Genomic DNA, 24,602 nt, shown 5'->3' on the forward strand with positions numbered 1-24,602 from the left:
CCACCGCGTTTAACATGAAACATCACCACCACGTTTAACATGAAAAATCACCACCGCGTTTAACATGAAACATCACCACCACGTTTAACATGAAAAATCACCACCGCATTTAACATGAAACATCACCACCACATTTAACATGAAAAATCACCACCACGTTTAACATGAAAAATCACTGCCGCGTTTAACATGAAAAATCACCACCACGTTTAACATGAAAAATCACCACCGCGTTTAACATGAAACATCACCACCACGTTTAACATGAAAAATCACCACCACGTTTAACATGAAAAATCACCGCCGCGTTTAACATGAAAAATCACCACCGCGTTTAACATGAAAAATCACCACCGCGTTTAACATGAAAAATCACCACCGTGTTTAACATGAAAAATCACCACCGTGTTTAACATGAAACATCACCACTGCGTTTAACATGAAACATCACCACCACGTTTAACATGAAACATCACCACCGTGTTTAACATGAAACATCACCACCAAGTTTAACATGAAACATCACCACCAAGTTTAACATGAAACATCACCACCGTGTTTAACATGAAACATCACCACCATGTTTAACATGAAACATCACCACCGCGTTTAACATGAAACATCACCACCACGTTTAACATGAAACATCACCACCACGTTTAACATGAAAAATCACCACCACGTTTAACATGAAAAATCACCACCACGTTTAACATGAAAAATCACCCCGCGTTTAACATGAAAAATCACCACCGCGTTTAACATGAAAAATCACCACCACGTTTAACATGAAAAATCACCACCGCGTTTACCATGAAACATCACCACCGTGTTTTACATGAAACATCACCACCGTGTTTAACATGAAACATCACCACCGTGTTTAACATGAAACATCACCACCAAGTTTAACATGAAAAATCACCACCGCGTTTAACATGAAAAATCACCACCGTGTTTTACATGAAAAATCACCACCAAGTTTAACATGAAACATCACCACCGTGTTTAACATGAAACATCACCACCAAGTTTAACATGAAACATCACCACCGTGTTTAACATGAAACATCACCACCGTGTTTAACATGAAACATCACCACCAAGTTTAACATGAAACATCACCACCGTGTTTAACATGAAACATCACCACCACGTTGAACATGAAACATCACCACCGTGTTTAACATGAAAAATCACCACCACGTTTAACATGAAAAATCACCACCACGTTTAACATGAAAAATCACCGCCGCGTTTAACATGAAAAATCACCACCGTGTTTAACATGAAAAATCACCACCGCGTTTAACATGAAAAATCACCACCGTGTTTAACATGAAACATCACCACCACGTTTAACATGAAACATCACCACCGTGTTTAACATGAAACATCACCACCAAGTTTAACATGAAACATCACCACCGTGTTTAACATGAAACATCACCACCAAGTTTAACATGAAACATCACCACCGTGTTTAACATGAAACATCACCACCATGTTTAACATGAAACATCACCACCGCGTTTAACATGAAACATCACCACCACGTTTAACATGAAACATCACCACCACGTTTAACATGAAAAATCACCACCACGTTTAACATGAAAAATCACCACCACGTTTAACATGAAAAATCACCCCCGCGTTTAACATGAAAAATCACCACCGCGTTTAACATGAAAAATCACCACCACGTTTAACATGAAAAATCACCACCGCGTTTACCATGAAACATCACCACCGTGTTTTACATGAAACATCACCACCGTGTTTAACATGAAACATCACCACCGTGTTTAACATGAAACATCACCACCAAGTTTAACATGAAAAATCACCACCGCGTTTAACATGAAAAATCACCACCGTGTTTTACATGAAAAATCACCACCAAGTTTAACATGAAACATCACCACCGTGTTTAACATGAAACATCACCACCAAGTTTAACATGAAACATCACCACCGTGTTTAACATGAAACATCACCACCGTGTTTAACATGAAACATCACCACCAAGTTTAACATGAAACATCACCACCGTGTTTAACATGAAACATCACCACCACGTTTAACATGAAACATCACCACCGTGTTTAACATGAAAAATCACCACCACGTTTAACATGAAAAATCACCACCACGTTTAACATGAAAAATCACCACCGCGTTTAACATGAAACATCACCACCGTGTTTAACATGAAAAATCACCACCGTGTTTAACATGAAACATCACCAGCGTGTTTAACATGAAAAATCACCACCGCGTTTAACATGAAACATCACCACCAAGTTTAACATGAAACATCACCACCGTGTTTTACATGAAACATCACCACCGTGTTTAACATGAAACATCACCACCGTGTTTAACATGAAACATCACCACCAAGTTTAACATGAAACATCACCACCGTGTTTAACATGAAACATCACCACCAAGTTTAACATGAAACATCACCACCGTGTTTAACATGAAACATCACCACCACGTTTAACATGAAACATCACCACCAAGTTTAACATGAAACATCACCACCGTGTTTAACATGAAACATCACCACCGTGTTTAACATGAAACATCACCACCAAGTTTAACATGAAACATCACCACCGTGTTTAACATGAAACATCACCACCGTGTTTAACATGAAACATCACCACCAAGTTTAACATGAAAAATCACCACCGCGTTTAACATGAAAAATCACCACCGTGTTTTACATGAAAAATCACCACCAAGTTTAACATGAAACATCACCACCGTGTTTAACATGAAACATCACCACCAAGTTTAACATGAAACATCACCACCGTGTTTAACATGAAACATCACCACCGTGTTTAACATGAAACATCACCACCAAGTTTAACATGAAACATCACCACCGTGTTTAACATGAAACATCACCACCACGTTTAACATGAAACATCACCACCGTGTTTAACATGAAAAATCACCACCACGTTTAACATGAAAAATCACCACCACGTTTAACATGAAAAATCACCACCGCGTTTAACATGAAACATCACCACCGTGTTTAACATGAAAAATCACCACCGTGTTTAACATGAAACATCACCAGCGTGTTTAACATGAAAAATCACCACCGCGTTTAACATGAAACATCACCACCAAGTTTAACATGAAACATCACCACCGTGTTTTACATGAAACATCACCACCGTGTTTAACATGAAACATCACCACCGTGTTTAACATGAAACATCACCACCAAGTTTAACATGAAACATCACCACCGTGTTTAACATGAAACATCACCACCAAGTTTAACATGAAACATCACCACCGTGTTTAACATGAAACATCACCACCACGTTTAACATGAAACATCACCACCAAGTTTAACATGAAACATCACCACCGTGTTTAACATGAAACATCACCACCGTGTTTAACATGAAACATCACCACCAAGTTTAACATGAAACATCACCACCGTGTTTAACATGAAACATCACCACCACGTTTAACATGAAACATCACCACCGTGTTTAACATGAAAAATCACCACCACGTTTAACATGAAAAATCACCACCACGTTTAACATGAAAAATCACCACCGCGTTTAACATGAAACATCACCACCGTGTTTAACATGAAAAATCACCACCGTGTTTAACATGAAACATCACCACCGTGTTTAACATGAAAAATCACCACCGTGTTTAACATGAAAAATCACGACCGTGTTTAACATGAAACATCACCACCGCGTTTAACATGAAACATCACCACCACGTTTAACATGAAACATCACCACCGTGTTTAACATGAAACATCACCACCACGTTTAACATGAAACATCACCACCGTGTTTAACATGAAAAATCACCACCACGTTTAACATGAAAAATCACCACCACGTTTAACATGAAACATCACCACCACGTTTAACATGAAAAATCACCACCACGTTTCATATAAATCTTTGTCACGAAATCTTGTGCAAGACAACCACCACATTTCATGAAGATCACCACCTCACCACAAGAGCAAAGTTCTGAAAGAAAAATTTTCCACCTTGGTTTATATTTGCCAAAGTTTAAACTTGTTGCAAAGTATTTTTATACATAATATTAATTACATCAACAAGCCATGATCGTCAATGAATATATACCGAGAAACCCCAAGACAAACAAAGCGAAACATATGATTGAGAATTGCAAACAATCGCTCTATAGTTTCATCCCACACACAAAGTTGTTCCGCCTAATCCCACACACAAAGTTGTTTAACAACAAAATACAAATTAGCAATTCTTCATTCGCAGCTCACGACTTCTGTTAGACATAAGAAGTTGTTTTTCTTGAAAACACAAACGAGTTCTCAAAGAATGAAGGAACAAATTATGCTGAATGGAGCAGAAAATATGCAGCATTGCAATCACGAAGCAAAGCAATAAACTCTTTGACATCACTAATCCCTGGGAATGGCACCTGGATCAGCAGAGAAAAGTAAACTTGCTCACCTGTATAAAATGGCAAACTTTAACATTATATCATAGGTGTGCGTACATATATATATATATATATATATATATATATATATATATATATATATATATATATATATATATATATATATATATATGCAGTACTCTCATGAATTTTCTGAAACTAAAACGGGCTAATCTGTGTCATCCTACACTCTCGCATGAATTTTTGTGTTTATCTTGTAATCTCGTTCCATCAAGTCATGGCTGACTTGTGGTGACATTAATGATCAGATTTCTCCAAACATTCTTATCCTGCACTGCTTCTCAAAGCTCTGGCAGAGACAGCTTGTTTGCAGTCTTTACCCCCATCCCACCAAGCACAGAGAAGGTCTGCTTCTTTCTCTTCTTCCCTCAACCATAGCCCAGCATGGTTGATTTATTCAGACGTTCCTTTCCTGCACGCATAATGTATCCAAAGTATGACAGTTTGTGTTTTAGCATCAGTGCTTCTCAAATACATGGTGGTCTAATGACTTAAAGCACTGACTTGTTTGTTACCTCTGCCATCTAGGTTATGTTTACACCCTTGTCTGTCTCTTTATGAATAGGATATTTCAAAAAGTTGTGGACCAATTTGGAAGAAATTTGGTGCACAGATTATGGTTGTGACAAGGACGAATTAATTCGATTTTGGTGGAGATCTGGATACGGACCCGCATACTTGAAATTTTAATTTTTTTTCAGTGATTCTTCACCATTGAGAGATGGGGCCAACAAAGTTATATAGCACACTATCTCAAAAAGTTGTGGACGAGTTATAACAAAGCTCGGTGGATGAGTATGGTAGGTGACAAGAACAAGACAAATCAACTTGGGTTCAGGTCCAGATCTAGATCCGGCCCATTAGTGGGATACAAAACGTAAAGTGTTCAGCCTGGTGGAGGTGTGCGCTCTACCGAGTACCGTTCTAGTTCTGATCTTGAACTCCATGGAAATTTTAACATTCATCTCCAAAACCACATTTCAAAACTGTCCATGTTCTTCCTTTCTTTCATTTTCACTGGTAGTCATGTCCACACGCCCATATTTGCGTGTTCAGATGTGCTGTCATGCATTCCCTAGTGCACTCTCACGTCGAATATAACGAATTTACACAAAAAAAAATTCCAAATAAGGTGTTCGTTAAGATTGCTTGACGTGTCTTATTGGGATATATTTTGACTATTCCTTGAGGGCTTCAAGCAAGCGGTGCACCACCATCTCCCATAATTCGCCATTTCTACATACAAAATTTTTAGCCCCCATTAACCCGAACTAATCGAACCCTCTTTATTTGCAAATTATGTGCCATTTCCTCCCCTCCTCTCTCCTATTTTCCACTACCTTCATTCCCCTGCTTTAGCACTCTTTTTTGCAGTCTTTTTTTGCACTCACCTGTGGCCCCACATCCCTGCTGTCACCATGTTGCTTTTCACCCTCTCTCACCTCACTTTTCCTTGAGCCGCCATTTTGTTCACAAAAAAAAGAAAAAAAAAAAGAGTGCAATGGTCGTGTGTTTACATGAACAAGAGTCTTCGATAGCCATTGAGTTTTGTCCCCATGGCGAAAACCTTTTACATGTACATCAAAGCCAGTCTCACATTGGAGCCAAGAAAACACATTAGTGGGCATAACAAAGTGAAAAGCATTATTAAACTGACATGTTTTATCTGATTGGAAGGCACGAACACTTAATGTTATAATCAATCTCATAATCTTACATAAAAGAGGTTAATGATCATACAAAGGCATTTATTTACACAACTCTCATGCGAATAACAGGTTAAACTACAAGGGCACTTGGTGGAGTGCATACCTCCACCACGTAATGCCTCATCCACGAGAAGATATCGGGCCCAATACATTTTTGAGATATCACATGAAATATCGTTTTTGGCCCTATCTCTCAATGGTGAAGAATCACTTTGAAAATCAAATAATTCTCGTGTCCAGATCCGGATTCGGATCTTCACCAAAAACGAATCAATTCGTTGAGGTCATACACCCAACCTGTCCTCCAAGTTTCGGATCCGGATACGAATCTTCACCAAAAACTAATCAGTTCGTCCTTGTCACACACCAAACCTGTCCACAAAATTTCATCCGGACCCATCCACAACTTTTTGAGATATCCTGTGCACAGACAAACAAACAAAAGAAGACATGCAGAGCACAACACTTGCAAAATCCTTAAAACAAATTTGATCTGAAAAATAATTGGTGGTTGAATTAAATGACAAAATATGCAACTCCTCTTCAAATATCAAGTGAATCGGATGAAAATTGATAATTTTAGAAATACGGCCTATTTTGGAATTTTGGCCGATGTTAACCAACAAAATAATCGGTGGTTGAAAAGTGACCGGAAATATAAATCCTCTTCAACTTTCAAGTCAGTCGGATGAAAACTGAGGATTTTAGAAATACCACATTTGTTATTGAACTTGGGCCTACGGTATGTTGACCTTTTGGTCCATGTTGACAGAAATAAATGGTTGGTTGAATTCAGTGATATGAAATATAAATCCTCTTCAAATTTCAAGTCAATAGGATGAAAATTGAGGATTTTAGAAATACCACCTTAGTTGTTGACCTTTGGCCTATGTTGACCTTTTGGTAAACGTTGGCCTCAAAAATAATTAGCTAGTTTAATTCAGTTACCTGATGTATAAATCCTCTTCAAATTTCAAGTCAATCGGATGAAAATTGAGGATTTTAGAAATCTCACCAAAAACTTTGACCTTTGCCTCTGTTGACCCTTTTGACCTCAAAAACATGAGCCTTTTTCCTGATGACAAACTCTACCATGTGGTGAAGTTTCGTGAAGATCGGTTGAAAATTGTGACCAGTAGGCGATAAAAATACAGACAGATACACAGACAGACAGAATATCAAGATGTCATGCAGAGCGCACAATACTTACAAAATCCATAAAACAGATATGACCTGAAAAGTAATTGGTGCTTGAATTCGTTGTGTGTTAGCTCTCTCACAAGCCTCGACAAAGTATATAAAAAATAAAAATTCAATGACCAAAAGTGCAACTCTTCCAATTTCAAGTCAATCGGATGAAAATTGATAATTTTAGAAACTTGGCTCATATTGTCCTTTGACCTATGTTGACCTCGAAAATAATTGGTGGTTGAATTCGGTGACCTGATATGAAAATCCTCTTAAAATTTCAAGTTAATGAGATGAAAATTGGGGATTTTAGAGATACTTCCTGAGTTGTTGACCTTTTGGTCCATGTTGACCTCAAAAATAATTGGCTAGTTGAATTCAGTGACCTGAAATATAAATGCTCTTCAAATTTCAAGTCAATCAGATGAAAATTGAGGATTTCAGAAATCTCACCAAAGTTGTTGACCTTTGGCCTGCATTGACCTTTGGACCTTTTGACCTCAAACAATAAGGTTCTTCCTTATGACAAACTCTACCATGTGGTAAAGTTTCATGAAGATAGATTTAAAATTGTGACCTGCGGGCGACAAACAGACAAAAAGACAGACAGACAGACAGACAGACAGACATAGAATAACAAAATCGACGAACCAATATACTTGTAAAATCTTAGATTTTGCAAGTCACAAACAAACAAACAAGCAGTCATAGACTGGTACTTATGAAATCGTCAACTTGACTTCTGACCTTGTCTAATAAAAGCTGTCTCGAGAGAAGGTAGCGACGCAAACCAGAAGTTTCTACGATGATTCTGTACCAAACCATCATAAATCGAATGTTTGACCTCACTGTGACCTTGACCTTTGACCGATTTTGACCAACATCTAATCAGCACTAGCCATCACCGTCCTGAATCACGTGGTGTAATTTGACATTGGGATCTTCTTCCGTTCTCGAGTTATCATTTTTTGGATGTTTGACCTCACTGTGACCTTGACCTTTGAACGATTTTGACCAAAATCTAATCAGCGCTAGCCATCACCCTCCTGAACCACGTGGTGTAATTTGACATTGGTAGCTTCTTCCGTTCTCGAGTTATTTTGCCGACAAACAACCAAACAAGCAGTCATAGACTGGTACTTACGAAATCGTCAACTTGACCTCTGACCTTGTCTAATAAAAGCTGTCTCTCGAGAAGGTAACGATGCAAACCAGAAGTTTCTACGATGATTCTGTACCAAACCATCAAAGATCGAATATTTGACCTCACTGTGACCTTGACCTTTGACCGATTTTGACCAAAATTTAATCAGCACTAGCCATCACCCTCCTGAATCACGCGGTGTAATTTGACATTGGTAGCTTCTTCCGTTCTCGAGTTATCGTGCCTACAAACAAACGCACAAACAGAGGACGGAAGTCATCAATATACTTACGAAATCTTTAGATTTCATGAAGATAGATTTAAGAAAGAAGAGAGAAAGAGGGAGGGAGAGAGATAAGAGGCAGGTGAAGGGAGAGGGGAGGCAGAGAGAATGAAGAAGGGGTAGCTAGGAAGGGGGGAGAGAGAGAGAAAGAGGGGTAAGTGGGGAGAGCGACACCTCACCAAACCTTTCTATACCCTACCGGAAGGAGGGGTGCGTGAGAGAGTGAGAGACACACACACACACACACACACACACACACACACACACACACACACACACACACACACACACACACACACACACACACACACACACACACACACACACACACACACACACACACATACCCCCGTCTAGATTTCGTAAGTAACAAACAGACAGAAAGGAGGGAAAACATAACCACCTTCACCAGATAAGCAAGTGAGTGATAAGCATCCTGAAAGGGCAGAAAGAAAGTCACATATTTTCATCTTTACTTTTTTAATAACGAGCAAGGAACCAGTGCTATGCATGGGTGGGAGCCCAAAATCTAAAAAAAAAAATGTTTTGAGAAATGTTATGAAAACTCCCATCCACTTTCAGACATGTACAGGGACCCCAAAAGCTGCACAGAAAATTTGGTGGGGCTGGCCCCAAATCTGGGTGAGTAGTACTGTGTAAAATCATTGTACCCACCTTTAATGATGATAATGAAGCTGATAACAATGAAGATGGTGTTGGCTGGAGAGGGGGAATTGGCTTTTCTGTGCCATGATGAAGGAAATGGGTTATTCGAGAAAAATAGCAAAAAGTCTCAACCGAACGTGGTGTGATGTCTTCAGTGTCTCTCGCCTATTCTTCCTCTCAGAACTCAACACCTTGTATCTTTTTTTTGGGTGAGATTCGCTGTTTTTACTTGGTCTCGTGTCCTGCTGACATCATGACATCTCTGCCTTTGAACATTTTGAGTGCCAGAGCTTCTTCTCGAGAAGACAATTTTTCTTTTGTTTTTATCTCAGCATCTTGAACTTTTGTGGTACGTATTGCACCATTGAGTGTTCAAAAGCGAACAGACAATGCGGAAACGACGAACACCAAACCATGAAACAATAAATTCCGTATTCCTGTGCCACCCTCAATAGAATGTCAGGCATGGACAGCCAGTTCGCAAATGACTTGGGCAAAATACTTACTGCAGCTGACCCCACCAGAATGTGGATAATGTTTTTTTTTCTGCGGTCATTGGTGAAACTGCAAATGTCGAATCCGTGAATGTCTTTACATGTGGAAAACTGCGGCATCTCACGGGTGGAAGCTGAGAATCTTAATTGTATTGAGAAATTTCCAAAGCAGGAAATTTCTTTTCATGCGGAGAAAGATCGGCATTGTACGAGAGGAAACACAAAATCTCAATTGCATTGCGAACAACGACGAATGCTTCCACGTGCGGTAGATGATGAAACTGCTAACACCGAACCCGTGACTGAGTTCACATGCAGGGAGAGAGGAGTTTTGTACGGGTGGAAACTCAAAATTATAATTGCATTGATACATTTATGAAACCAACCACCCACCTAAAGACACCTCCAGGGACCCCAAACAGTTCAACAGAAAGTTTGGTGAGGCTAGCTTCAAAACTGAGGGAGTAGTTTGGGGATGGACAGACAGACAGACAGTCCTGCAATATTACATAGATACTTGTATAAAAGACCATCAAAAGTGATGGGTTGGAATTATTTTATTCAAAATATTCGAGACTAGATGATATGATGTTTCGTAACAAGAAGCGTTATTTTAAAACACTGCATGTACAAATGTTTCCCTCTTTCCTTTATCTTCTGGGGCATTTTGTTTTGATTGGTAGAGACTCAGAAGCGTGCCAAAGTCTGAAGCCTTGGCCTAGCGTCAGGTGTGCTTTTTTCTTCTATATTTATTTGACATTCTACGTTCATAACTGAACACTCATTTTACTCTGCGTGTGTTGCAAATCATATGCAGCAAATTTCACCTACCTACTCCTTGTATTTATTTATTTATTTATTTATTTTTAAATGACCTGCACACAGCCATTGAGGCCTGGTTGCAAGTCACTGTCTACAATTCCAATAGAAGAGATGTAATTACTCTTTATTGAAAAATGTTTTTGGAGTTTTTTTAATCCTGAAAAAATGGACTGGAGTGAGCACAGAGTTGTGTCACAAGATTGGCCTTTAGAACCCTTCTTAAGTCATCCTTATGAAGGGGGACAGACAAATACACAAACACACATTGGTTTATAGAGGTAGATACTCCAGACTTCATTGAGCACGAGCAAATACAACGTTGCTTTGCTGACGGGGACAAGAGGGGAGGGGGGGAGGGGAGAGAGAAAGAGGGAGGGAGAGAGATAAGAGGCAGGTGAAGAGAGAGGGGAGGCAGAGAGAATGAAGAAGGGGTAGCTAGGAAGGGGGGGGGAGAGCGAGAAAGAGGGGTAAGTGGGGAGAGCGACACCTCACCAAACCTTTCTATACCCTACCGGAAGGAGGGGTGTGTGAGTGAGACACACACACACACACACACACACACACACACACACACACACACACACCCGTGCCAAGTTCTGTTATGGTAATAGAGTTTATACACATACACACATGCGCAAATGTACACATGCATAAAATACATAAAAATGACCAACACAAAGATGTACGTTTAAACAGAGTTCTTTGAAAGAGGAATCCAAGTGAGAAATTAGTGAAATTCAATCGAAAAATCGACCAAGCCACTACACAAAATGTCGATCTCCGCTCTGTACCATCACAGCTCGATTATGGCAAAACGTGGTCGGATGGACCTTATTGTTTTTATACGTATCGATGTCGAAGTGAGGGGTGGATTACATTAAAAGGAGATTGCATAAAAAGGTAAAAACAAAATGACGTCCTGTAAAAATGAAAATTGCGCACTTTCAGAAGATGAAACACCTCCCAAGGTATCAACCGCACGGCATCGCAGGGCTCAACACAGGCAGAAATGTACGTCTGTCTAATCGATGTTCCATTGAGAGCATGGCACTTTGATTGAAACAAACACCTCAGCAGCTTGGAGAGCGCTCGTCAAGTGGCTTAAGCACTCAAACGAAATGGTTAATAATAAATGGCTCGCTTGGCATGCGATTGGAGACAGATTAAGCATAGACCTCCTAGAGATGCCCGAAATGACAAATATTTCCGAATTGGACACATGAACACTTTTCTCGGAGTCGGAACTGCTTGTAAGTTCGATTTTGGAGCTTAAAGTTTGTCATTCTCCATAGTTTAAGAGATACTCGTGGTGATCGCATGTGCGGAAATGAAATAAAGCAAAGCATGCTGACGTCTCCTGGTGTTTGAAAGCATTGCAATGTACCCAGTGATTCGGAGCTACAGTATGATGAACAGGCATTCACTAATATGAGTGCTAAAAGTGAAAAACAACTTTATCATGAATAAATTGTTGTGGTCTGTTCCAAATAAAGGCATGGTTGAGCAGACCAAAAAACATGGCAGCTTCAGTCCCTAACGAGGTTACCTAGGATATGCCTTAACACCATATCGAGAGCAGTGACCGAGGATGCGCCTGATAAAGGACGTAATTAAATGAGGCCATTCATCATGGTTTAAGGAGGAGAGTACCTGGAGGACAGGATTAGAAGGCTGCAAGGTGTATCAGTGTGATAGGAAGGAGAGAATAGGAGAAGGAGTAGCAATTTGGGTAAAGGACACCATTGTATCAACTGAAAGGGGTGACATTAAGGAAGGAATAAATGTTGAGGATTCTGTACGGGTGGAGATTAGAGATTGTAAAAACAGTAAGATACTGGTAGGATGCTTTCATAAGGCTCCGAGTCTGAAGGAAGAGGACGAAGGAGGAGTACATGAAGAATTCAAAAGGGCATGTGGTAAGGAAGGGTATTCATTATAGGGGATTTTAACTTGCCAGGGATAGATTGGATCCAGGAATGGGGAAAAGGCAGAGCAGATGAGGATTTCCTGGATTTAGTCCAGGATTGCTTTTTAACCCAGTTTGTAGATAAGCCCACAAGGGGGAGTGCAGTGTGAGACCTCCTTTTAAGTAATTGTCCCAATATGGTGGAAGAGGTGGAGGTTGAGGAGCATTTAGGAGCAAGTGACCATAACATTGTGTGTTCAAATATTCTGTTGAGGGTTAGAGTTCAGGATAGTAGGGTAAGGCTATTATATTTCAGGAAGGCAAACTTTGAGGGTATGAGGAGAGAATTGGGTGATGTAAATTGGGAGACTCTAACAACAGGACAATCAGCATCAGAGAAATGGGAAACCTTCAAGAACCAAATGTGTAGAGTGCAAAGTAAGTACATTCCAATGAGGTGTAAAACTAGAAGCAGAAAGAGACCAGGGTGGTTGAGCAGTGAGATAAGGAATACTATTAAGGAGAATCAAAAGGCATTTATTAGGTTTAAAATAACAGGACTGGAGTTAGATTTATATCATTATCGAAGTGAACAGAGGCAAGTTAAGAAAATAACTCGGCAACCCAAAAGAGAGTACGAGAAGGACATGGCTAAGAATATTAAACATAATAGCAAGGCTTTCTTTAAGTATATCAGGGGGGATAAAAGAGGTTAGGACCAGTGTAGGCTCATTGAGGAATAGCACCGGGGAGTGGTTAGTGATGAAAGTGAGATGGCAGGCTTATTAGGCAGGTATTCTTCTTCACCTTTCACACAAGAACAGTCAGGAGAATTTCCAATAGCTGAGAGTATCTATCGAGGAGGTGAGGAAGGGCTTTTAGAGAAGATCCTGGTTGGAGTGGAGGAAGTAAAGGAACAGCAAGGAAATTGAAGAGTAGATAAGGCTCCGGGTACAGATAATATGCACCCTAGAATATTGAGGGAGGTGGCTGAGCAGGTAAGCGAGATATTAATGGCTATTTTCAATCGCTCACTGGAGTCAGGACAGATACCGCAGGATTGGAGAGTCGCAAATGCAACACCATAATTTAAGAAAGGATCCAGAGATTAATTGGAAAACAAGAGACCTGTTAGTTTGACTTCAGTTGTGGGGAAGGTGTTGGAGATATTAATTAAGGACCGGTTGAGGAACCATTTAAACAAATACAAACTAATTAAAGGTAGTCAGCATGGGTTTATCAAAGGTAGTTGCTGTTTAACAAATATTTTAGAGTTCTATGAATCAGTGTCTGATTGGGTGGATGAGGGAAAGGCAGTGGACATCGTATATCAAGACTTTAAGAAGGCATTTGATAAGGCACCACATCAGAGGTTGTTCACCAAAGTGAGGGCTTGTGGAGTGGCTGGTCAGGTAGCTAATTAGATTGCAAACTGGCTTAGTTTTGGGAAGCAAAGGGTGGCTGTGAGTGGGAGGATGTCTTGCTGGGACGAGGTAAGTAGTGGGGTACCTCAGGGATCAGTACTCAGACCATTACTATTCATTATTTACATCAACGATTTGGATAATGGGATAAATAGTAGGCTTTCCAAATTTGCAGATGACACAAATCTTGGAGATAAGCTGCATAGCAGAGGGCGTGGTGATCAGATGCAGGAAAGTATTGATACTTGTGTAGATTGGGCAAAAGATTGGCAGATGGAATTTAACCTGAGCAAGTGCAAGGTGTTGGGAGTGGGAAAGAACAATGAAAATATAGATTACAGGATGCAAGGGGTAATTTTGGAGTGTGTCACACAGGAGAAGGATCTGTGGGTGGGAACGGATACAGGAGGTAAGTAAGCAACACAGTGCCAGGCAGCTATTGATAAAGCAAATAGGGTTTTCAGTTGTATTCAAGGGGGGAGCTACCCCGGGTTCCCACCAGACTCTCCAGTGACCAGATTGAAACGCTGTGACCCGAATACCACTTCTCTATTGAGCCACAGTGGTCCTCGCCATGCCCTGCCAGGCTGCTGGAGCCAGAAGCAGTCTCATTCGTACATCCGACACGACATGGCCTGGAGCTCCATACCGAACTTCCGGATTGCTCTTCCCGTGACCACCAGCCCCCCCCCTCGCCACCCATCTTGCCATGTTCTGACGACTGGACGAGGGTCATATCAATTCCGCATGCCGATTTGGTGCACCCCCGACAAGATGCGTTTGGCGCTGCTAACATCCGTTGCTTGTCCCCGCATCGCCTGGTCCGAGTACTCTGAACCATGCAGCATGCCTCTGTTTGGTGGCAAATTGTATCGATACAGAGGTACGAGGAGGCGCGGGAATATTTTTCCTGTGTGCGAGAGGTGTTGTTGGTCAAGGTGGTGAGTTTTTGGTGAGCGAGAGGTGAGAAAGGTGAGATGGAATTGGAAATTGGCGCGCAGATTTGAATGAAAGGGCACGCCATGTGCATGCTGCACAGTATCTATTGTGATTCTTTCACGGGAAGCTGCGCAGGTGTTTGTCATTCATATCGTGTGTGTTGGCTTGCTTTCTTGATTTGATTTGTACCATGGCTAAAAGGAAAGGGTTGCAATGGAAATCTGATAGAAGATAGAGATATAATTAGACCTAGCTATAAGACCCACACAATACACTTCGTTCCGTTAACCCACTTGACATTAGGGGAATGTCTGACTGCATGAAGACTAACAAAATAACTGCCTTGGGATCACTGCATGTTGAGTGCCATTGCCTTAGAGGCATGCGGTTTTACAGAACCGCAACAATACATACTAGCCGAAACCCCGTCACAGATGGATTCTGTTCCATGAGCCCAATATGACAACCAGTGGCGGCTCTTGTGGGAGCCGGATCCCAGTCGATGTACTTCATGGCCTTACCTAATGAGGCCTACAAAACGTCCTTGTACACGACATTTTTGGTGTACACTACTCCTTGTGAAGAAGTCCCCTGATTTGTGCACGTGTCTACTTTGACGTACACCGTGTCAAAACTTTTTCTTTCAGTCCAGGTCACAGTACCGAGAAAAACGTGACGCGACCGCTAGGAGGAGCACAAAATTGGTCCTTCAGTATTAATATATAGATCAGTGTATGTTTTAAACGATTACAAGGACATCGTAGAGAATGACAAAGGTTATGTTGTCTGGGATTATTAACTGTGATGCTCTGACATCATGAGCCAAGGGTTCAGATGGGAACACTAACAGGCCAACCAACTTTCTGAGTATAGAAACATTTAGCCAACTTTCCTGATATGGAGACAATGCATACATTTCAAATGCCTAGAAACTTGGCAAACTAAGCCAGCAGAGATTGTGCAATCAACAGTTTTCTTGTGAAATAAATTTTAGTTGTGATGCACCCACAACTTTCTGAAGCATTCACGTTCAAACTCCAGAACTCGTTCGACTTGCAACCACAAGTCTACGTCTTGCTAAGGAAAATGCAGCTGTAAAAGGAACACTTATTTCTCACTTTTTCACTCCTGCTTCTGTAAGTGTTACAACGCAGTAAGGATATTGGCAAATAAGGCATATATATATATATATATATATATATATATATATATATATATATATATATATATATATATATATATATATATATATATATATAGTAGTAAGTGTGAAACCATGGATGACAGAAGCCAGCCGCTTTAGATTTATTTCACTCGAGTTATGAGTAACACAAAGCAGGGCCATACACTCCCAAGCCTACCCACTTCCCCCACTCAAACTCCTCCCCTGTCCCACCACTCCTCTCCTCTCGTGCCAAACTACCCGCCCAGTCTCAGAATGAGGCAAAGCCAAAGTTGGTCTAAGAAGTTAGAGTTTTACTGTATTCTTCCACATATTCTGTAGTGATTCGGGAACCTTGTGTCCAGCATGGGTGAGGCTTACAAACGAGAACACTTACTGTGAATCCACTGTTCTCTTCCTACTTTGACAAGGTTGTCGCTGTAAATGCATGCTTCTTGTTGAGCCACTGCCAGCTCGCGTGGTGGAAGGCGGACGGACGTTTTGCAAGCAAGGCTAATGGTACTGTCCGTAGTATCATTGTTTGGTAAGTTACGAAAGTTTTCAGTTGTTGCTTTATTGGTCTACGAACGGTCCTATTTCAGTACAACATAAGATATATCAGGGTGGGGGTAATAGACAGTTTGAAGTGATAAGATGGTAAGAATGATCGCTGCCTTCAATGAATCACCAACAGCTCTGGTTATTGAATGTATATTTATATTTTTATTGTAGAGTAGTATTTGTATAATATACAGTGTACTTCCTCGATTTTCCAGTTAAACCAATGGATGATATATCAATGTGATGAAGCCAACATGATCATGTTCTGTAACTTAGACAAGAACACTATAATTACTCTTCGTTGTACATTATGCCGACGTAAACGGAAGTGTATCCTCGTGCGATAGGTAGGAGGTAGTATACTCACCTTGAGCTGTCTCGTTTGAGTTTAATACCTGACCGCGACAAGAAGCGTGTTCTTATGCTCTGCATCATGGAGCATGTATTCCTTTTCGAAGGAATGTTAAAAACATCACGAGGCCATTGTGTGCTGGAGTCCTGGGACAATTCCCTTCCCTTGCAATGGAAATGCAATGGCAAACCACCCAATGTATTATTGGCAATGAAACTGCTTTGGCAAAAGCAAGGCGTTGGCTACAAGGAGTAAGACACGCATTATCAAATACCAAAGTGTAATCCAATTCATGTCAAAGCACGCACATTGTCGAGATTACCACACTCAACTGAAAACGTCATTAAAATTACGACTTTACTCAACTGTTTTGGAAATCATACATTCATTCAAACAATTAATAACCAAATCATGATATAGTACATGAAGATTTATTTATTTTGGATTTGAGTATTGTTTGAAGGTGTGCCACACACCTGCCACAAATGTGCGAGACCGATGTTGGTCCTGATTGGCACAGATGGTTCAAATTGCACAACAGACACGTGAGTAAGGTTGCTATTTAAACCGAGTATTCCTCAGTAGCATGGTTAAAAATAATCAGCCTCAAAATGTAGGCTATGAAATTAAATCCAGGCAAGTTTGTAAGTCTAACCATCTGTAGGTACAGTACTTGCGGGAGTAGGCCTACATCTGCCACCCTGCCTCATGTGCTTGCGTAAGTTTGCATAGTTGGATGAACACCTTTGCTGATCATGGAAACGACTTCAACTTTCTCAGATGTCTCTGTTCACAGGTCCATTCCTCTTTTCCTATTGCCATTCATTGTTTACTTGCTAGTATCGCAAATAAATTTGCGGTACTATTATCATCTTCCATGTATACATCGACATGACAAGCCCTGCTCACTGACCTGAAACATGAAGCTTTACTAAATCACCAATCTAATTACTTCTAAGACATCCTCACCATTTACTACAGGTCAATTAAGCTTTGCAAAACTTTCCACTATCTTGCCTTGAAGGACTTAGACAATGAGGTGGTAGACAGCTGCGTAGTCGACAAGGGAGGTGGGAAATTTGGGGAGGGGTTATCAAACAGCAGTGCCAACTACAGCAAACCAAATAGGACTTTAGGTTGTATTCACAGGGGGAGGGGGGGGTAAAATATAAATCAAAATATGTGGTATTAACATTGTACAATAATTTAGTGAGGCTTCATCTGGAATATTGTGCTCAGTTTTGTTCACCACATCTGAGGAATGACAAAGTTGTCAGAGACAGGGTTCAGCACATAGAGCGACTAGATTGATCCCAGACTGAGCTGGAGTAAACTATGAGGAGCGGTTGAAGGAGAAAGGACTTTATACATCATGAAGGGGATGATTATGAGGGAATCTGATCGAGATGTTGAAGATAATTAAGGGTATAAACAAAATCAGTGCAAAAGAGTTTTTCAGCAGAATGCACCAGGGGCCGCAGTCGTAGAGTAAAGAAGAGGAGAGTGAAGCTGGAAGTAAGGGCAGAGGTGTTTCACTTCGACGATAGTTAATGCATGGAATAGTCTCTGGTGTTTGGATATTGCTGGACTGGAAGGTAGTTCTGGTATGGATGGGCGATTGTATACATCAAGTGATTATGATGCCTGTGAAAGCGTCTTGTAAAAAAGTTAATATGCTGTCAGTGTTTATTCATTCTTCCCCTCTATCCATCCACCTTCACTCGCAGGAGAGCTGGAAAATAACTCACTAATCCATCTCCAAAACACACACATATATATATATATATATATATATATATATATATATATATACATATATATATATATATACATATATATATTGTGACGTCCACAGGACTTGAACAGTCCCGCCAACGTAGAATGAGCCGAAACGATGGAGGCGGTTTATTTATTTATAACCCAAACATGGCGGTTCTAATCGCTCTACCGCAAACGGGACGAGGAAGGTGGCACGAGTCACTTTTCACTGAGTTGATGATGTTTATTTGTTTTTACTATTAACCAGAAATAACAAGACTCGGCAAGAAAAGGGATCCGGGGCAATTCGACAGGATGGTGTGGGATCGGGCGTGGGGAAAACACAGACAATTCCAATGAATATACAGATCTCAAACCCTCTAAGGCGCCAAGCACACACACACACACACACACACACACACACACACACACACACACACACACACACACACACACACACACACACACACACACACACACACACAAAACGTAGCTATTTCTGGTGGTCAGGCTGGACCGTGGTGTGGACGCAACTGTCCCTGGATCGGCGTTGGACGAGCTGGCCTTGCTCTCGTCAGGGGGGCAGAAGAAACCGTGGTGCTGTCGACCTCCTGGTCTTGGCCCAAGTCCGCTCACATCCGCCAGGGAACCAGTTCTGGCGCCAAGTTGCGAGCAGGAGAGGGAGGCAGGTCCGCCCGCCGTTCGACCCCGTACTCCGAGTCAGCAGAACCCCAGAGCCAACCAAGGTGAGGCACGAGGCTCAGCAAGGCTCCAAGACACGATGAAGAACACGATCGAATCAGCACAACAACAAGCATGCTCTCCACGCAACAGCGTCCACACCAAAAAAAACACGATCTTTTTGTCCCGATCTTCTTCCTCTTCCTTTTCTACCCCGAACAGAACCTTTTTTATCCTCCTGTCCTCGTCACTTCCAATCGAGCCGTTTATTGGCCCACCGCCGTCGCCTTCCGCCAATCGTGATCACAGGGCGGAGCCATCCGCTGCACTGTCCTGTGACGTCACGGCCAGCCTCCAGGGACTACTAAAGGGGTTTACGCAGACACACTTACCCTATCCCGTGTCCCTATCTAATTACGTGACAATTATCATTTCCCCCTTGAAGAAATGAACATTTACTAGACAACTTATCACCACTGAATTGCTACTTATAACATCGAGATCCTGGTAAACTCGAACAGCCTGGCATACCTAATTAAACATCCTAATTACCCTTTGAATGCATACCCCCCCCCTCAAACGTAACAATATATATATATATATATATATATATATATATATATATATATATATATATATATATATATATATATATATATATTGTTGCGGGCCGGGGGTCGGTGGCGAGAACGACCACTAGGTGGGGGAGGTTCGTCGTCTCCCACCAGACACCCCGGAATTGTAGGCCGTCGCTCCGGATAATTCTATGATGCGGCGGGTCGCTGAACCGACCGTGGACGCCAATATCTCAACCCAGTACCATAGGGTCTATTTGTCTATAACCAATTTACCTAATTAACTACGTGAATTCGACTACTGTGGAAACCACGCCCTCGGCACATCTTGCTCGAACCGGGTCACTCTACCGACTGCGGTAGTGTTCCAACTACCGACTACCAAGTCCGGTTCGGGTGCAGCCGAGCGGAAACTGCCAAAGCCGTGTTGGCTGGAATGAACGGATTACCGGGGATAAAACCCCGCCTAAACTCAGATTCCAAACCATGCTGGATCAATTCAAGAGAGGACGGAAATGAACTGGGGACATTTCTAATAATGGTAATTTATTTACAATAAAGAAAGACACAGGGCAAGACTTATCATGGATATGCAAGCAGGCAAAATGTACAAGGATTCAAGCACTTACACAGTTTATAGTTATAAGACGGGCCCACACGCAGACACACACATAAATGAAAATAAACCCAGAGTTCTTTATTGAACCCTCACAGCCGAGGAGAGAGACGAGCTGGAGGTCAGAGTCCAGCTGGGTACCCGACCGTCGGAGGAAGGGGGTGCTCCGTGATGCGGAACCTGACAAAGGTCGTTGGTTTGGTCCCCAGTTGCACGTGTGGGAATTGTGGTTCGTGGCGGAGCTTGGGTGGTGAATAGCAGGGTCCATGGAGGAGGGTGAGGGTCGCGCTTTCCTTTCCTTGTGGAGGGCCAGCAGAGACATGTTTGCCACCTTCACGACTTTCTGCTCAACCCTCCGCTTCAAAAGAACTGCACGCTCAACAAGAACCCTCAGAACCCTATCCAAAACCTTGTCAGAATCCCATGGAGAACTTCCTCCAAGACCCTTCTCCTCACTCGACTCTTAACCACCACAACCCTGTCAAAAAACCTCAGAACAACCTTCATAACAACCCCCTTTGTAACAACCTGCCTCAGAGTGCTCGGGAATTTATGGACCTCCCTCAACGGGGCGGGGCTCGCTCGAACAGACGTCACTCCCCGCCCTGATTTGGCAGGCTCTCATGGACTGCCCCTGCCAGGAAACCCCGCCCACTCTTCCACGTGGGTTCGTACTTGTCAAGCAACAGTATCAATGTTGCAAAGGTCGTCGTGAAAGAGTTACAACGTTTGTGGGAGCCGAGAAACCAGAACCGCGAGATCTTGCCTTGGCACGTCAGGGTGCGAGAAGGCAGCTGGTTGGTGGTGGATCGTGATGGGCCGAGGGGTCATGCAGATGGGATGGTTGTTCGATAGCTTGTTGGATGTACCAACCTAACTAAAAGAAATCGCAACGCATGCCTTTGATTCTCCCACTAGACAAAAGGAAGGGGATCTGACTACACACATTCTTAACGACATAACTGATTTTGGGACATCTGTATGTTGAATGCAAATGGTTTCCAGATCCGTAACAATATATATATATATATATATATATATATATATATATATATATATATATATATATATATATATATATATATATATATTGTTGCGAATTTGCGCCCGCCGGCATGCGATCGGCCGCTTGACTCGAATGGCGTCTGCCTCGCCCACCGGAACGGACAATTCTGTCATGACCTTCTCGGAACAACGCCAGGAGCTAGTCACGGGTGAGGGTTTAACCTCACTACGATCATGCCAATTGCCCACCCGCGCACGATAGGGTTGATCGCCAAATTCGATCTACCTAAGTACCTGCGCGAGTGGTCGACCGTGCGATCGCACCACGCCACAGGTCGAATCCGAACACGAACCACTTAAGCGGCTTGTTCCGTACTATAGGGATAACCGAGCGGAGTTATCGTCGACCTTGACGGGGTACAACTCCTCGGTACGCTATCCACGTGGGAACTTAGGTAAATCTAACATTCGGCGATCGGCCCTATTCCGCGCAGGTAGAATACGGACTGAGTTGTGGTGAGGTTAAACCCCCACCCGTGACTAGCTCCCGGCGTTGTTCCGAGAGGGTCACGACTGAATTGTCTGTTCCGGTGGGCGACGCGGTCGCCATTCGAGTCAAGCGGCCGATTGCATGCCAGACGGGCCAGAATTCGCAACATTGGTGTCAGGAGTGGGATCGGCAAAATTCACCGCGGGCGTTTCCGGACCGGTTTTGACTCCCGCAAGCGCGCACGTGGCGGCCTCGTGCGCTCCACGGCACGAACCTCGCGCTCGCTGCTGGGTAAACCCGGCGCGGTTCCCAATCCATCTACGGCCGCTACCCGGCTTCCGTTCCTCTGTCACCGTCGTCGTCGCCATTCCACCCACGCACACCTGCGTGCCACGACACTTACACACCACGACAGGACCCAAAAGAAATGGAAGTCGTGACTTCCCTTAGCGCATCGTCCAGCCCTTGTCAACCGTAACTCAGAGTCACTCCGGCATGGTCCACTGGGCTCGTGCCTCGCGCCTGCACGTGTCGTCTGCCTGACAGGGACGAACGAACGGAACCTCCGACCAGGAACAATCACCACAACTCTCGACAATTCCCCTTCAGGGACAAGGGAATGACGTTATCGTCGACCTTCACACCCACGCCTTTTGTAGTGTCGGGCTCCGCCCTTCGCCCCGCCCCGTTTCTGGCTCCACCTCCCTTTTGGAAGCTTCCCAAAAAGGGGCGTGCCCTCTCGTTCCCCCCTCCCCGCGCCGTGCGGGGGACGAGGAAAGTCAGTTTTGGCTCGGGGCCAGGGAATTATTCCCCCAAAATCAGGCCCCCACCTTTTTCACCTTTGACCTCTGGCTCAAATTGCACCTCCCCCATGCCAAAGCGCGGGAAAAGCAGGAGGGAAAATCCGGCGGGAGATATTTAAGCGGGAGTTTTGGGCGGGAGATGCCCCTTTGCACCCTGGTTGCTGCTACCACTCCGCTCCTTTCATCCGTCCCGTGGAGATCGTGACCGCACGGTGCTCGTTGAATGGCGAGTAGCGAAGATGGTGGTAGCGTAGTTGTGGAAGGTGGCGTCGTGGTGTGAATGGCGTGATTGTTGGCGTCGTGTAGTGAGTGGCGTTATAGTTGAGATGTTGGATGTGGCGATGTTCGTGGTTGTTCTTGCACCAAAATAACGACAGCAAAAGAAAAAACGGCAAACTGAAGAATGGCAGCCCGAATGGATCACATATATTCCCTCTACACAACGGGTTTGGGCTAACTACTCATGGACTTACCGATATATCTCACCTGAGGACCCTTTATGGTGTAATGCGAATTTCCACAACCATAACACTATGTACATATGTGTGTATGTATGTATGTAGATATATATATATATATATATATATATATATATATATATATATATATGTATATATATATATGTATATATATATATATATATATATATATATATATATATATGTATATATATATATGTATATATATATATATATATATATATATATATATATATATATATATATATATATATATATATATATATATATATACTCTGGGTACCAGACACGTACACATATGCATATACACAGTGCCTATAGAAATTCTGCACCCCTTTTCAAAATTTTCACCTTTTGTTGCCTTATAGACTGAAATTAAATTACATTAAAACAGACTTTTCCACCTTTATTTACACATCTCAACCCACAACTTCCAACTGAAAAAAAAATTCTACAAATTTCAGAACATTAATTAAAAATACAAAACTAGAATATAATAAATAAATTACATATCTCTCTTCTCCCCAGAGCCTTCTGACGTCACCACAATCCATCCACCCCAGGGGCGTGGTTTGCTAGTTGTCATTCCTGGAGGCAGGGTGAAACGTTTGACTCAGTTGTTATTGTTTTAAGGACGTGTTCCTTTTTATCACTGGTCTTGTAAATGAAAAAACATAGGAAAAGGTCATGGGGGAAATCACATCATGGGAGAAATTAGCCTTAATCCAGACCTAATTAACACAGCACTGCCCCCCCCCCCCCTGCAATGTGGTGACATGTAACAACTGAAGCTCACAGTTTCCTTACTTAAGTTATGTCGAAATGTCTCCTACCCATCCACAAACCATGCTAACCTACACAATCCCAACCTTGCGATGAAATTCCTCCATCTACCCCACAAACATAACAATATATACACAAACAAACATCCTCATGTCAACATGTGCCTGCCACAATGTTCTCCTCTCTACTCCCCCACTCTGCCCTCCCCTCTTGTCCACTCCAGCAAAATTAAACAGATAAA

General features: G+C 42.3%; 1 protein-coding gene across 3 annotated transcripts in view; it reads left to right on the forward strand.

Moving 5' to 3' along the window:
- The window catches only part of LOC147026921 (P2Y purinoceptor 4-like), an 80,947-nt gene that overhangs the window by 16,611 nt on the left and 39,734 nt on the right, over nt 1-24,602 (forward strand). Inside the window, exon 1 of one of the 3 annotated variants that reach the window (XM_085882827.1) lies at nt 16,500-16,628. The exons of 1 other annotated variant lie outside the window; for it this stretch is intronic. The gene's annotated coding sequence lies outside the window, so the exon portion shown is untranslated. Of the gene's footprint in view, nt 1-16,499; nt 16,803-24,602 lie in introns of those variants that run through there. One more of the 3 variants, XM_085882825.1, reaches the window with a different exon arrangement.

Source organism: Eptatretus burgeri, chromosome 5 (genome assembly GCF_056783735.1).
Source record: "Eptatretus burgeri isolate ZD-2024b chromosome 5, Ebu_testis_v1, whole genome shotgun sequence".
In the NCBI taxonomy this organism is placed as follows: domain Eukaryota; kingdom Metazoa; phylum Chordata; class Myxini; order Myxiniformes; family Myxinidae; genus Eptatretus; species Eptatretus burgeri.